This window comes from Castor canadensis, chromosome 4 (genome assembly GCF_047511655.1).
Source record: "Castor canadensis chromosome 4, mCasCan1.hap1v2, whole genome shotgun sequence".
Lineage (NCBI taxonomy): Eukaryota > Metazoa > Chordata > Mammalia > Rodentia > Castoridae > Castor > Castor canadensis.
This window is the reverse complement of record NC_133389.1, coordinates 62475839-62491087: the sequence shown is the minus strand read 5'-3', so window position 1 is coordinate 62491087 and position 15249 is coordinate 62475839. Positions and strand designations below refer to the sequence as shown.

Genomic DNA, 15249 nt, shown 5'->3' with positions numbered 1-15249 from the left:
TCCCATGCATGAAAAACAAAAATATAATTGCTGTCCTTAGGAATAAACACAGGAGCAAATCTTTGAGAGTCTGGTCTCATCCCTGTACCCTTCACCACCCCCCCACAAGTTGTTTGACAGTTCCAAGAGGACTGGCTGGCACCTCTCTACTGGCTCCCCCCAAATGCCTTCTCAGCTCCCATTCCTGATACCAGAAGATACTAAGCCAAGAGGATGAACAAACAGCTGACAAGGGACTACTTCAGCTGCTCAGAATTAAATAATCAATATGAATGTATGCTTGATAAATAAACATTGCCTTGCCTGGGCAACCAGCTCACATCAGCACCCAAAGACAAATAACTTCTTCATGCCAACACCAACTGTCTGAAGAACACCCCCTTAACACACACACACACACACACACACACACACTTTCTACGTTCCCTCATCCCAGTGAAGCTGCTGTAGGTCACAAGGAAGTGCATCTGTGATGCAAGGTAACAATCAGAGCCCAAGCAACCCATACAAGCTCTTTATAAAAGAATTAACCAACATATACAGACACAAGTCTCAAGGAAAGGTGCCCTGGGAGAGCTGAGGGTCTCTCCTTTCTCCCAGATTCACCCCTAGCTCAGAAATCCAAGTGTTGCTTGATTAACTACTCACAGTAAGATATTCTGCTTGGTTGTTTAACTATATGTGACTTGGTATCTTCTTTTTTTTTTTTTTCTGTTATTGTACCGGCAGTACGTTGTGGCATTTTCAAAAGTTCTTACACTATATCAAATATATCATACTCAAATTCACCCCCTCCATGACATAGTGTGTTTTCAATGCTGAATAATTTTTGATGACAAGTGGGAAAAACAACTAAATTGCTTATTTGGTTCATAATCGTACCACTCAATGTATGATAGCTCACTTGAGTCAGAGATACAGCAAAAAAGTACTCTCAGGAAACAGATGAGACTGTGGAGTATTCATTACACATTCCTATTTCTTACTCTTAACTCTGTACTTGAATATAAAAGTTACCTAAATCGCATTACATCAATAACATGACATACGGCATATAAATTCAACAGACCTTCAAGAATCAGATGTAAAGTTTGAAAAGAGAAGTGTTTTCTATTTATTCCCATAGCACAAACAATGCTACAAACCTGATGCCATTCATTAACTGCCTGATAAAAGTCCAAATTATTCAGAAGCATATGTACTCTGTCTATATCTTTAATATTTTTGGGAAAAGCAATTTGAACACTATTTCACTAAAATTCATAAGTTCCATTCTAATTAGGGCTTAAAGATCAGTAGATAGCATGTTGAAATGTTACCTTCCAGTATCAAGTTCCAAAAAAATGGTTAGTAGAAAGGGAGAAATGGTGGGTGTTAAGTTCCTGGGGAAGTCCACAAAGTACATGGCTGTTCTGATGATCACCCCAAAAGGTACCATCACCTGCCAAGAGGTCACCTGGGCACTCCAATGCCATGGGTGGGACTCCATGGGAAATAAGATAGGAGGAACAGGTCACTTGGCTCACAGGAGACAACTTGTCATTGCATGACCTCAGTGATAACCTGGCTAAATGTCCAGGAAGGTGACGAACAGAAGAAGTGTTGCTTATCACTAACCAAACATGGAGATTTTATGAGTCACAGGCATTGTCAAACAAGCTTGACCTAGAGTAGAATTACTGGTTTGTATTAACTGTTCTGAGGTAATCATTTACATAATCGGAAATTCCTCACCAAGAGCTATTTAAACAATGTTATGGCACTTTCTCGAGGGAAAAGAATGATAAAACCTTCATTCATTAACAAATATTTACTGACTGCCTGATAAGAACAGGGATCTGCAGACACACCATAAGGCAAAGATGTAAGTGGTCCAAAAGGCCACTAAAGTATCAAGTGAGCCGCACTGATGGCTGCCACAGAACACATATCAAGAAAGCACTCACTATAGACTGCTAATCAAGAAGGTGTGGTGTGGAGAGATCAGTGGACCTGAACAGAGGACTCAAGCAGACCCATGCAACATGCCCAAATGATTTTTGACAGAAACAATTCAATGGAGGAAAGGTAGCCATTCCCACAATTGGTGCTGCAACAACTGGACACCCAGAGGCCAAAAACAAAACCTGAAACAAATGAAAACACCTAACTCTCACAGCTAATACACAAATTAACTCCAAAAGAATCATGAACTTAAGTGCAGAACTATAAAATTTTTAGGAAAATATTCAGAGTCTAAAGCTAGGCACAGAGCTCTTAACACCAACACCATAAAAGGAAATACCCATAAATTGGGCCCCATCAAAATAAAGAACCTTTGCACTGAGAAAGACCCTATTAATTAAGATGAAAAGACAAGTGGGGGTGGGGGGTGTGTGTTTCAAACTATACATCTGAAAAACAACTAGTATCTGGAGTATACAAAGAACTCTCCAAACTCAAGAATTAAAAACAGTAAAATAAGCAAGCAATTGGGGCCAAAGGTATGGCTCAAGTGGCAGAGCACCTGCCTAGCAAGGGCAAGGCCCTGAGTTCAAATCCCAGTATCATCAAAAAAAATTTTAAAACCAAGCAATCAGTTACAAAACAGACAAAATACAGAAAGAGATATTTTACCAAAAAAGGAGGTACAGCCAGGTGCCGGTGGCTCACGCCCATAATCCTAACTGCTTGGGAGGCTAAGATCTGGAACATTATGGTTGAAGGCCAGCCCAGGCAAATGGTTTGCAAGACCATCTCCAAAACAACCAGAGAAAAATGAACTGGAGGTGTGGCAAAAGTGGTAGAGTACCTACTTTGTAAGTGCAAAGCCCGGAGTTGAAACCCCAGTCCCACCAAAAAAAGAAAAAGGAGATACAGATGGCAAACAGCACATGAAAAGATACCCAACATCATTAACCATTTAAGAAGTGCAAATCCACAATGAGCTATCATCTACCAGAACAGCTATATATGTACTGGCTGGGGCTTGAACTCAGGACCTCACACTTGCTGGGCAGGCACTTTACCACTTGAGCTACTCACTCTACCAGCCCCAGAATAACTATATTAAAAAAAAAAAAGGTACAGTGGCAATAGAGCACCTGCCTAGCAAACCACAAAGTCCTGAATTCAAACCCCAATACTGGAAAAAAAAAAAAAAGTGAAATACTGGTGAGGATATAGAGAAACTGAAGTGCTCACAGGCTATAAGTAGCAATCTTAAATGGTATAGTACTCTGGGGGACAGTTTGGCACTTTCTTTAAAAAACCCAACATGAGCCAGGCGCCAGTGGTTCACGCCTGTAACCCTAGCTACTCAGGAGGCAGAGATCAGGAGGATCTTGGTTCTCAGCTAGCCCAGGCAAATAGTTCGAGAGACCCTATCTCAAAAAAACCCACCACATAAACGGGTTGGTGGAGTGGTTCAAGGTGTAGGCCCTGAGTTCAAACCCCAGTACTGGGGGAAAAAAAAACCTCAACATGTGGGTTGGAGATATGGCTTAAGCAGTAGAGCACTTGCTTTGCAACCACAAAGCCCTGAGTTCAAACCCTATTCCAATAAATAAATAAATAAATAAATATTTTAAAAAAAAAAAACCTCAACGTGTAACTGTACAACCCAGGAGCTGTGCTCCTTGGCACTTATCCTAGAGAAATGGAAACTTATGTTTCCACAAAAACTTACATTCCCAGCAACTTTGTTTGTAATAAACAGCCTGTGAGACAGTAAAACAAGACAAAATGATAACTGCTTTATAATGATAACTGCTTTCCTTTTCCTCCATTCACACTCAACATAGGACACTTCTATGACAAATGTGTGGAGGTTTCTCACATCAAGCAATTCTCCAACATCAGTTGGTGTCCTACAATAAAGTTCAGTTCTGACACTGTCAGCCAGAAATAGCATCACATCCCAGAGCTTATGGATGTCACTTAAAAGCAGTGGGTCCCCAGGTTTCCCACAACTTCTGTCCAACTTGGCTAAAATCAGAATTCCCACAACCTAGAGTTTGATCATTTGCTAGAATGACTCAGAGAACTCCAGGACACAACACAAGAATAATCATATGGAAAAGATGCAGAGACTAAGGTACATGCGTAGGAGCCCTCCCTGAAGAATGTCACCCTCTAAGCAACTTCAGGATTCAACAACCAAAAAGCTCTCTGAATTACATCCTTTAGAGTTTTTACAAAAGTTCATTACAAAACTGTACTGGCCAATGATGATCAACTTAACCTTTCCCCGGGTTTTGTTTTTTTGTTTCTTGGGAGTTTTCTGGTTTCAAAGTTGGGGACGGCCTAGAGGGCTTCCTGCATGCTAGGAAGCCCTCTACCACTGGACTACATTCCCAGTCCATCAACTTAACATTGAGCCCCTTCCTCAGTCCCCCTCCCTGGAGAGAGAAGGAAGGAGTGAGAGTTCCCTGAGTCAACCATCCTGAGACTCTGCAGGAGCCCCCAACTATCAGCTGTCTTCACCAGCACACACAAGAACATTTAGCACTTTGGAGATTCCAAAGGTATCAAGAAATCTAACACGTATGCTAAGAAAGGGGGGAAAGAACAAACACAGTTGTGCACACATGGGTCCATGACTAACTGAATATACGGCTACATGACGGTGATCTCATACAGTATGATACTGTAGCCACCTTAGTCTGTGTAAGGACACTCTATGATATGTGCACAGGGGAATCGCCTAAGAACACATTTCTCAAAAATTCCCTTCCAATGCCTATATGTATGTGCCTCTGATACAGATTAATTTATAAATTAAGCATAGTAAGAGATTAATAACAATAATAATAGAGTAACTATAACAATATACTGTAATAGAAGTTATTTTAAATGTATGCATTGTTTATTTCTCGAATTTTCCATTTTATATTTTCTGCTGTTGTTGGCCTCAACTAACCGAACCTTTGGGAAGTGAAATCCAGATAAGGTGGGACTCACAGAGCCATGCTTCATCCTAACTGAGCAACTAGACTTTTATAATATTAGAACTCACTTGCTATGTGGCTAATGTATCTTATCTAGCCAGTGACCTCCAGGTGAAGTTTGTTCTTAGTATTTTATCCCTCTTTAATGTGAACCAAAAGGAAAAAGAAATCTCTTGTGTGGCAATAAACCATGTGATTTGTGAAGTCATACCTTGATCATTTCCTTGTTCTCATCCTACAGACCAAAATGGTATGTTTCTGATTTCTTATGAAAAATCGGGTACAGCTGAGCACTTTCTCCCTCTACAATCTTATTCCTCAAGTTTTCCACAATAACCATTTAATAGTTTCATTGTATGAAAATACTTTTTCAGGGTTTGGGAAGTTACAGAAGGCTTCAGTGAGTAAGTGGCATTTCCAAGAGAATCCTAGAGACGGGGTCAGAGAAGAATCTGGGGAACAGAAGGTACACATTATGCTTTGTATGGGGAGAGGAACAGGGAGGTTGCTCTCACTCCTTGCAAAGGAAAAATCTACCTTCTTTCCTCCTGTAATGCTCTCAGTAGAGATTAAAGCAACAGCATAACAAATACTTTTATAAACAGAAATTAATTTTATAGAGAAGTATTAACGGGCCAAAGAAAGATGCAGGTACCCTGCCCTGCCTACCCAAGAACATGGAACCTGAGCTGTCTGTTGCTCTCTGGCCCTGCATCAGACACCAACTGCTCCTCTAGAGACTCTGCTTAGGGGTGGTTCCAGAGCACTTACCTGGGTTGGACTCTAATAATCGGCCTGGTTCTAGGTCTATAAACAAAGGAGAAACTCCCCAGAAAATGGTCTATAGGAAAGAGTGTGAGGAGAGAGGGCTGATAGGAATGAGAAGGCCTGGGTGAGAGGCCCACACACACCCATTTTGGCTGCCTGACTGAAGGCTACTAAGCCCACCCAGACTGGGCTTGCCTACTACATGCTAAAAGGGTGGCCAATGTCCTAGCTACACTTCAGACGACAGCACTCAGTAAGTCTGATGTTATGGTTTAGATCTTAAATGCCTCCCAAAGGTCAACATGCTAAAAATTTGTTTATCAGCCTGTGCTGCTATTGGAAGGTGGCAGAAGGCAGGGCCTATGAGAAGGAAATGAGGTCACTGGGCATACCCTGGACAGGATATTGGAATGATGGTCTCTTCCTCTCTCTTCCTCTCTCTTTCTCTGCTTCCCAGCAGCCATGGGGTTCAAAGCTTTGCTCCACCATGCTCTCTCCCCCTCAGGATGTTCTGCCTCCCCACAAGCCCAAAGGGATAGAGTCAAGTGACTATGGAAGCCATGAGTCAAGACAAATCTTTCCTCCTTGTAAGTTGATTATTTCAGGTGTCTTTTCACAGTGACAGAAAGTTAGCACACCTGAGGCCCTGATTTGGGTTTGGTCCTGCAACAGACACAGACTAACTCCTTCTGACACACACACAGAGGCTGCACTCACTCCTGTCTTTTCCTCTTCTGCTCACCACCATTTTCTCTTTTTCTAACATTACAAAAGTCACACAAAGTGGTATTAAACCATCCTTTGACATCCAAATGTAATGTTTTCTAGTATAACCTAGAGAGCCAGAACATTCCAAGCACCATTCCTCCAGAGTCTTAGCAATGGTTACCCCTGAAGAAGCAAATACCCTGCCCTTCAGATGGCACGCAACTGGCTGGAGGAGCAGCTCAAGTGGTACAGCGCCTGCCTCACAAGCCTAGAAAGCATGAGGCTCAAGTACCAGTACCACAAAAAAAAAAAAAAAAAAAAGCTCAGATGGCATGTCCCAAGGGGAGCACTGGGAAGAGGGTGCAGGGCTTTTCCTGGCCTAAGAGACCTCAATGCATTGTCTTGTCTTTGACACGAATTGGCTCCCAAGGCACAGGTTGTAGTGACAGTGACTGCTCTTGCTCACCCTTCACAAAGCAGTGTGAATCAGCTGATAGTGCTATTTAGGATTGTGGAACTGAACACACACCCCCTCTCTTCCCAGCCAACCAAACCACTCTACCACAGCTTAAGCATTCAAAAATATTTATGCCAAGTCTTTCTGCAGTTGGTGCCCCGTTCCTAATTCTTCATGGGCCTCTGAATTCTGCCTTCCCTGCTAGACACCCCTCTCTTCCTGCAAAAAGACAAAAAGCTCATAGGATCAGCAAGAAAGAAGGTGGTTTCTCTGCAGATCCCAGATGTGCACACACACACACACACACAACCACGCAGATTCATACACAGATATACACATACTTATACAGAGATACACACCTCACACCAGACTCTGCTCAAGTTCCCATGTTTGGAAAATGCCTAACCAGCTACCCTTAATTCTTTTTTCCTCCCAATCTTCATCTCACATTATCTCATTATCAACCTAGCAAGACACACAACTGGGATATCATTTAAGGCACCAGATCTTTCCCACTCCCTACTCCCTGGCTAGGTAGCTCCCAAGCACACTTATGTGCACACACATACACACACCGTGACTAACAAATGAAACCAGGTTACTGTCCCATTCCTGGGCAGGTGTCCTGATGAGCACACTGAATACCAGCCTATGAACCACATGACCTACTGGCCCTGCACAGGTATTGAGCCAAGGATGGTGGTGTGCTAGGAGGGACCCTGGCTTGAGATTCTGCCTGAAGAGACTTCTACTGGCTCCCCGAAGCAAATCTTTGCTTATAAGGGGGACCACAAAGTCTGTCACTGTAGCATAAGGGCAGCCAACCATTTTACTGTGAACCTATGTTCCTGACTCTAGAGCTGTTTGGCACTTTGAATATAATGACACACAAAATTCTTGCCCTCTGGTTGAGAAAAGAGTAGAGTCTTCCAGAGGGAAGACAGTAAGTAGAAGACAAGATGCAGCAGAAGCCCTGAGTACAAAGAAGCCCTGAGCACCAGGGACTGAGTGGAGAGGGGAGAGGGAGAAGGGCGGAGAGGGAGAGTGAGGCAGGACAAAGAGCCATGGCCTAGTCATGAAATAGACAAGGGTGCTTGTTCCTGAGGCTCCATAGCAGCTGCTGGGAGAATTTCCACTGAACCCTGAGGTCACATCCCATCTAGGCATCATGCATGCGAAGCTATCATGAGCCCTCCTCCCAACACACAGCCAGAAATGCTGGAAAAAATACAACAAACAAAAAGTTATATTCAGCTAAACTTGAGGGGAACAAAAGAAAGAAGGGAAGGGAAGATAGCAATTGTCTTCTTTACAAATGAAGAGCATTAGTAGTATGGATAGGAACTGCAGTATGGAGAGATAAAAAGATTGTTTAAAAATATAAAGAGCACAGTTAAGTGACTCAATGGATAGTGAGAGTGGCCAACATATAAAGGTCCCTCATAAGACTACTAGGAATTCTACAAGAAATCCAAGGAATAAGGAAGAAACACTGTTCAAAGAGATAATTTTATGGAACATGATTCAAAGAGAATTTTCCTGATTTCATGAAAGATATACATGTACAGAATGACAGTGAATGTTGAGCAAAATAAATGTAAATGCACCTAAGTGAAACTACACCACATCGAACACAAAAAGAAAAGCAGAAAAGGGAAATCACGAAGTCAGATTATCTACCAAAATCAGAATTACATTGACAACAGACTTCTCTATAGCAAAATGAACCAAACAGGAGTAAAATATAATTTTCAGTATGCTAGAATTCTGTGACCAACTTGGTATCTTCCAACTAAGTATGAAATAAATGCATTTGCAAACATCACTTACTGAACAAAACTACCAAATGCCATATTAACAAATCAATGAAAAGGAAACAATTCATAAGGAAAGAGTAGCATCAGGAAGAAATGATAAGTAAACTGGCAAACCTGCAAATTAATGACAGTAAGCATTAACTATTAAATGAATCAGCTGAGAGGGTTGATTTTTAAAAGATGATGATAACAGCTAACTATCATAGTTGACGGGATTTGAAGCTTTCTAAGATGCTTTTATTATTCAGGAGAACAGAAATGATTACTTTTAAACTTCAAATCAAGTATGCATATTAAATAAATAAGAATTACATTAAACTAACAGAAACAGAATGTGCAATGTCCCAGCCAAGAGAAAGAATGAGAATTAAAAACTCAAAGAAAAATCAACATTCAAAATGAGAAAAAAGGAAAAGCATGGAAAATAAAGGACACATGACACAAGGCTGGCAGAGTGGCTCAAGTGGCAGAGCACCTGCCTAGCAAGCTTGAGGCCCTGAGATCAAGCAAAAAAAAAAAAAAAAAAAAAAAAGATATAATACATGTAAATGGATTAAATTAATCAAAGATGCTCAGATTCTATTTTTTAAAATGTAGCAATATTCTGTTGATAAGAAATATACCTAAAACATAATGACATAGGAAAATAGGAACTAAAGTAACACAGAACATATCCCAAGCAAATATTAACAAAAGAAATTTGGTAACTATGATAAAACCAGACAAAGTAAGACTTAACAGTGAAAAGCAATATATTAGAATAAAGAGGTCATTACCAAATGATGAAGAATGATTTGTCACACACAAGTCCTAAATCTACTTGCATTTTAAAATACGACCTCAAAATATGTAAAGAAAAATTTGACAGATCATAACAAGAAAATTAAAATTCACAATTACAATGGGACAAAAGTATAAAGGACTATAGAAAATTTGGACAACACAATATATAAATGATTCCATATATTTTTCCAAACTGTAGCAATCCACTGACAGACTACAAATCAATCTTATAACCATTAAAAAATAAAACTGAAAAGGATTGAAAATATCAGACCATACTCCATAAGACAAATAAACATTCCTTTGTAAAACCTTTATTCATATTTGTATATTGAACAGTGACATAAAATGTACTGTTGCTGTTGGTGACAAAGTTTTAAAACCCTCAATCTAATTGATTTACACAAGAATCTCCACCCCAAATTTGTAGCATCCACAGACCTCTCAAGCACACAAGAGATATTTGTAAAATCTAATCATTTACTAAACATGAAAGAAGTCTCAAGCAAATCCACAATCAGTATCATATCCTAGTGATATGAGTGGGCTTCTTATCCCATAAAACCCCTCTAACTGCTAGTGATTTCCTATGACTTCTATTAAGTAAAATATATGAGGCCATTGGTTTGAACTGAGTTCCTGAGCTAGGCTCAACAGACCAGACCAAACCAAAATGGAACACTCATATGGAGTCCCCTACCACCACACCAAAACTAAATTGTCTATCTGACCTGAGAAATGAGCAGAGAGATAATAGCTAAATCCCCAGTCAACCCAGTTTTAGCCCATTTGATAAGGAAGTCCACTCTGCTCAACCCCTTACAAAAAAGTAAGCTGAACTTAGCCTTGGCCCATCAGGTTCTTTTCCTGGTCTTCTCTCTCCTTGTTCCCACTTTACAAAAGCCATTAATCTGCCATTGACAGTGAGAACGCTTGCTGTATCTGGTAGAAAGGAAGCAATCCCAACTCAGGAGTCACACCCACACACCAATGAGATCTATCACTAAATTTGTCTTTTGACACTCCTTACAACAACACCAGCTACTGGAGTGATCTATCACATGTCTCTGTCCTAGCAAGTGCCAACTACCTTGGCTACTTATTGTAAGTGCCTAGCATGTAATAGGTACTTGAAAATTTGGAGGTGGAGGGGAAGAAATATTGTTGAGTGAAAGCAGATGGGCAATCTTTAAGACATGGAAACTAACCTTACAGTTAACCATTTTCAGCTTTTTGAGATATTCTGCTACAGAGGTGAGTACTAGAAGAGATAAAAAAGGGAAAGGCAGGGAGCAATTGTTTGAGCTTTTCACACGGGGAGGGTGTGTGGGTGCCTTGGTACAGGGACCCTGATCAGCCACAGGAAGCAAGCAGGCAAGATGACTTGTGAGAAGGGACAATGCTAGACAGGTCTGCACTCTAGTCACCCTATCATCAATGGAGAAAGTGACTATTCCATGACATTCCCAATTACTTCAAAGAGGACCAGAGGGCACAATCACTTTTTATCCTTTTGTACTGCTTTTTCCTATCACCCTGAGGTTTATAGCCTTGGGGTGGGAAACCCAGTAGGGAGAAAGGGTCCCCTTGTCATGCTAAGGGGTCAAACAACTGGGGGTCAGGCAAATTTCTTTGTTTAAACCCAGAGGGACCCAGTCAGAACTCTGGAATGTAGGAAAGAAAAAAGATTAAGACTACAAATAGTAAATACTTTAATGCACATTGTCAGCCCATACTGTCAGCCCTGGAATATTCTTTTGAGGCAGGATTAGTAAAAGTATGGATAGAAAAGAGAAAATAAATTTTTAATCGGGGTTAAGGTTCACATAACATAAAATTAACCATTTTCAAGTGTACAATTTAGTGGGATTTAGTACATTTACAATATGGTACAGCCACCACATCTCACCCAAAGGAAACCCCCAACCCATTATGCAGCAGTTCCCGCTCTCCTCTCTCCTATACCCTAGAAACAACTCATTTGCTTCCCTGTCTATATGAATTTGCCTATTCTAGGTATTTCCTATACATGGAATCATACAGTGTATTTGGCTTCTGTAACTTAGTGTGTTTTTGAGTTTCATCCACATTAGATCATCTGCCAATGAGAAAGAACATTCCTAAGGCTGCAAAAGCAGAAGTGCAGAACCCAAAGCACAGAGCAAACCACTTAACATAGAAAACAGGGCCAGTGATCACTGCCACCAGAAGCCTTGGTGAGTACAAGACAGTGGTGCCACTGGACAAGTGAAAGAGGTAGAAGGAGGCTCGGGGTAGCATTGAGGGGTAGAAAATTTGTGCTGGACATTCAAGTTGGAAGGGCTCAGAAAAGTTCACCCTGGAGATGTCTGGCTGGCTGCAGAAATCATGAGGAGCTTTAAAAAGAAGCCCCAGGGTGGCCGCAGACAGGAAGAGGCAAGGAGCTGCTTGTCTCCTGTCCTCTGAGGCTGAGGGGCTACACCAGAGGTGCATTCATCCATTTACAAAATTTCAGAGGCGAACAACAAAGAGCAAAGCTCAGGCTCCAGATAGAACAAATCTTATCCTCATACTAAAGCTGAACTCATAGTGTAGTTGTTCTGGCTTTTGTGAAAAGAGCCCATCCATGGAGACAACAGCTACCATTTCTCAATAAGTATCTACCCTGCCATCTTGGTAGTCTGTGACCCTAGATTCCATCACTCACTACTTCCAGCACAATCTACCAGTGTCTAATCCTCCTGAGACCCCTGATTCATACAACTCCAGAAGTAAAATACTTATTTCATCCCAACTGAGCAATCCCTCTGTGTAATTTTAACCCACTCAGGGAGGTGTTAACCCTCCTCACATCTACTCTGAGCCAATATCAGGCTCTAGGGAGGTCCTCGACTCAACCTGGCCTTGCTATCATGTCAATCACAGCAATAATCATTTCTTCCTCCCAAGAGATGCCAAGTCTTCCACAAACCCATTTAAGTATGCAAAAGAATCTGCTTGCTTAAAAAATAAATATAGTCAGCACTCTGTATATCCATGGGCTCCACTCCCAGACATTCAACCAACCATAGGTTGCAAATATTTCAGAAAAAAATATTGTGGCTATCCTGAACACATACACATACAGACTTTTTTTCATTGTTATTCCCTAAACACTAGAAGATAACAACTATTTACAGAGCATTTACAGTGTAATAGCTATTGTGAGTAATCTAGAGATGACTTAACGTCTACCGATGGATGATCACAGCTTATCTGGAAATACTATATCATTTTACATATGGGTCTTAAGCATACATGATTTTAGTATCTGTAGAGATCCTGGAACCAATCTGCAGATTCCACAGGATCACTATACTTTTATATGTGAGTGTGTGTGCGTGTATGTATGTGTGTGATATGTATAATTACATATTAACACAAAAACATACACACATATCAATTTTTATAAAATATACTACTAAGGCTGGAGGTGTGACTCAAGGGGAAGAGTGCTTGCCTAGCAAGTGCAAGGCCCTGAGTTCAAACTCCAGACCTCCAAAAAAGAAAAAATACACTCCTAAATTATTTTCTATATCCACAAGGTGAGACTTAAACTGGAAATCATATAGCCTACCTTCAAGTAAATCTAGAGAAAGGGAAAGGAGAGAGTTAAAGTATCAGGAACTATAGCTATAGAGACAAAAAAGAGCTTCAGTTGAAGGACAAATTTCCTATCCTGGGGCAACTCCAGGTGGAAGTTAAGGGGCAATGCCTACCTTGATGAAAGCAAGTTCTCAGACACTAAGCTGTTGCTCTGTGACACCCTGCCAGGTCCCCCAACAAGCTTGTTCACCACAGCACTCTATTCTCTTCCCACTGTCCCTTTCCTCACCCACCGTGTATCAGGCACTGGTCCAGCACAAGGACCCCATAGTGAACCACATAGACAAAACACTGTCCCTGTCCTATGGGTTCAAATTCCAGAGGTGCATTGGATGGAAGAAAGACAAAGAAATAAAACAGATGGCATTTTCAGATGGTTGTGTGTGGCCTTGAGCACAGGCAATGAGGGAGAACCTAGAGGCAGAAGCACTTACTACTCTGCAGTAATTTATGTTGCCTACCTGTGTGCCAAACTGAAATGCAGGCCCCATGAGGGCAAGGACTGAGCTGCTTATTCACGTCTGAAAGAAGAGTGATGCTGGACATTTGGATGGGTGGGGAATGACTGGGTGAATCAGGAAACCAAAACTGAACTGCTAAGTGAGGCTGTCAGCAGGTAATATGGCAGCCTGAACCAACGTCTTAAAGCCTTCAACAATAGCTTTTCAATTTCACCAATGTGCAGGATGTTTTCCAAGAAAACACTCAGCTTTAATCTTGTAATGGAATTAAAAAACAAATCAGTATTTATATTGCTATATGCAAATAAATATATATGTATATATATTCATTTTCTAGACCATTTTGCTAAAATAATTACTCTCTAAAATTAAAAATATCTATATTTAAATCATATTGGCTGAGTGACAGATATAAGTAAACACACATTCCCTGTTTACAGAGCTTTGTTGGACAACCAAAACATACTTTCCTTCTCATTGGAAGAGAAGACTCAAGAAAAAAGCTACTGCTTAAAAGAGCAACACTGGAGGTATCACAATACCTGACTTCAAACTATACGAGTCATAGCATATATGCATGGTACTGGTACAAAAACAGGTATGAAGACCAGTGGAACAGAATAGAGGACCCAGATATGAATCCACACAGCTATGCTCACCTTATTTTTGACAAAGGTGCCAAAAACATACAACAGAGAAAAGACAACCTCTTCAACAAATGTTGCTGAGAAAAGTGGTTATCTGCCTGCAGAAAACTGAAACCAGATCCATGCGTGTCACCCTGTACTAGTATCAACTCAAAGTGGATTAAGGACCTTAATATCAGACCCGAAACCTTGCAGTTAGTACAGGAAAGAGCAGGGAATACACTGGAAACAATACGCATAGGCAGCCCAGCAACTAAGAGAAAGGATGGACAAATGGGACTATATGAAATTAAAAAGCTTCTGCACAACAAAAGAAATAGTCTCTAAACTGAAGAGACCACCCACAGAGTGGAAGAAAATATTTGGTAGCTATACATCAGACAAAGGACTGATGACCAGAATAAACAGGAAGCTCAAAAAACTAAACTCCCCAAAAATCAATGAACCAATAAAGAAGTGGGCAACTAAACTAAACAGAACTTTTTCTAAGGAATGAAGTCCAAATGGCCAGAAAAACACATGAAAAAATGCTCACCATCTCTGGCCATAAAGGAAATGCAAATCAAAACCACACTAAGATTCCACCTCATTCCTGTTAGAAGAGCTACCACCACCAACAAATACTGGTGAGGATGCAAGGAAAAAGGAACCCTCAAACACTGCTGGTGGGAACGTAAGCTAGTGCAACCACTTTGGAAAACAATATAGAGGCTTCTTAAAAATCTAAATATAGATCTTCCATATGACCCAGCAATACCACTCCTGGGGATATACCCAAAGGAATGAGACTCAGGTTATTCCAGAGGCACCTGCACATCCATGTTTATTGCAGCGCTATTCACAACAGCCAAGTTATGGAAACAGCCAAGATGCCCCACTACTGACAATGGATTAAGAAAATGTGGTATTTATACACAATGTATTTTTTTTTTATTCAGCCACAAAGAGAATAAAATTTTGTCATTCGCAAGTAAATGGATGGAACTGGAGAACATCATCTTAAGCAAAGTTAGCCAGGCTCAGAAGGCCAAAAATTGTCTGTTCTCCCTCATATGC

General features: G+C 40.8%; 1 protein-coding gene across 14 annotated transcripts in view; it reads right to left on the bottom strand.

Annotated features, from left to right (window-relative positions):
• Mtcl1 (microtubule crosslinking factor 1) overlaps positions 1-15249 on the bottom strand; it is a 123468-nt gene that overhangs the window by 94447 nt on the left and 13772 nt on the right. The window lies entirely within an intron of this gene.